Raw genomic sequence first — 1,374 nt, 5'->3', positions numbered from 1 at the left:
TAAGCACTAACCGTGCCACTATGATGTTTCCATATGATTATTAATCACCGAGCTTGGTGTTATCATAAGACTTATGGATTCGAATCCTTAACGATTCTCACCATTCAACTGAGGTCAACGGAAAAGGCCACCGGTTGCTTTCCGATCTGTTTCCATGCCAAGTGTGGTCGGGAAACTAAATGGCCTTACCTACTCTGGCCAGGTGTCAACCGCCGGACAGAGACCATGTGAAACTTTGGAAAGTCTGCCGGGTTCGCGCGCCAACTGACATACAAGGGACGGTGAGGATTCTCTCCTTTGATCTGAGGGTCAATATCGTTTCAGGGTTTATCGGTCTCATAAAGCCCACCGAGTTGTTCTTCGCGGGTTCATTTGCACTTGGAGGAAGGCCGAGCCCTCGCTCCCAAATGGCGGTTCTAACCCTGCAAACTATGCCAGGTTGCGGCAAGCTAGCACAGGTATCTGTCACATCAACCATAGCTTCGACTGTATATTTCATTGGGTATAATACTGTGCATTCTTTATCAGGATTACAGGTTGAGTTAATACATTCATGTTTAATTCCATTGAATCTTCGTGTACAGGACGTGCTTCAAACCCTTACCACTCAGGAGTGGATTGGAATGACATCGCCGAAACATTCCAGGTACTAAACCCTTCGCATACATTACAGTAGTTAGGCTAAGATAACAGGCGGAAGTAACAGGTAGATTTCTATGTGTTTCTTTCGGCCTGAGAAGGGTTTCCTCACTGCATTCTTTAATGTGTGACTCAGGGTTTCCACCTTCGGCGGAACCTTAGCTGAGATGCGAGGTCGGCTTTTCCATGTCGGTACCTGCGCCTTCTCTGGTTTACAGTCTTTGTTGTATTATTTGTTATCATTTGTATATTTATATTCAGGGGTTCACGGCTCCCCTCGCCGGACCCTAACGAGATAAATCATGGATTCTGTTGTTTGGGAAAGTGCCATTTTGAATGCCCTGAGTTCATATCAGACTCTGGTTCTCGGAGTACTTAATGTACAGACTTTTGTGGCACTCACCCGGGCTATTTGTCCACTGTTAATATATGGTTAACTTTTTCGTATGCCTGCTCAATATATTATGCATATTTCCATTCGAGTTTCTGCGCCTACCGTTTGTTCATTGCACATATATATTTATATGCTCCATTGGTTCGAGCTTTTAAATGTAATATTGCAAGTCCTTTCCATTCCAATGTTCTATATTTACTGCTCTTTTCGTTATGGAAACTTTGTTTCTCACTTAACAGGCTGAGACGTAAACCTTTCGAGGGTTTCGCCTCCATAATTTCTGTTATAGTTTATCAGGGTTTATATGGAAATAGCGACTGTATGGCCATCTCTACGGTGGT

The 1,374-nt window shown here is 43.8% G+C and overlaps 1 long non-coding RNA gene across 1 annotated transcript; it reads left to right on the top strand.

Annotated features, from left to right (window-relative positions):
- The first annotated feature begins 589 nt into the window (after positions 1-589).
- Positions 590-1,024, top strand: LOC149206806 (uncharacterized). Its single transcript, XR_016251950.1, has 2 exons — positions 590-646; positions 776-1,024. It is a non-coding gene; the product is annotated as an uncharacterized LOC149206806 (long non-coding RNA).
- The last annotated feature ends 350 nt before the right edge of the window (positions 1,025-1,374 follow it).

The sequence above is a fragment of the Pinus tabuliformis genome, chromosome 1_2 (genome assembly GCF_031772625.1).
Source record: "Pinus tabuliformis cultivar Carrire ecotype Pingquan chromosome 1_2, CPIR1, whole genome shotgun sequence".
NCBI lineage: Eukaryota > Viridiplantae > Streptophyta > Pinopsida > Pinales > Pinaceae > Pinus > Pinus tabuliformis.
The sequence above is the reverse complement of the archived record's forward strand: the minus strand, read 5'-3'. Positions and strand labels throughout refer to the sequence as shown.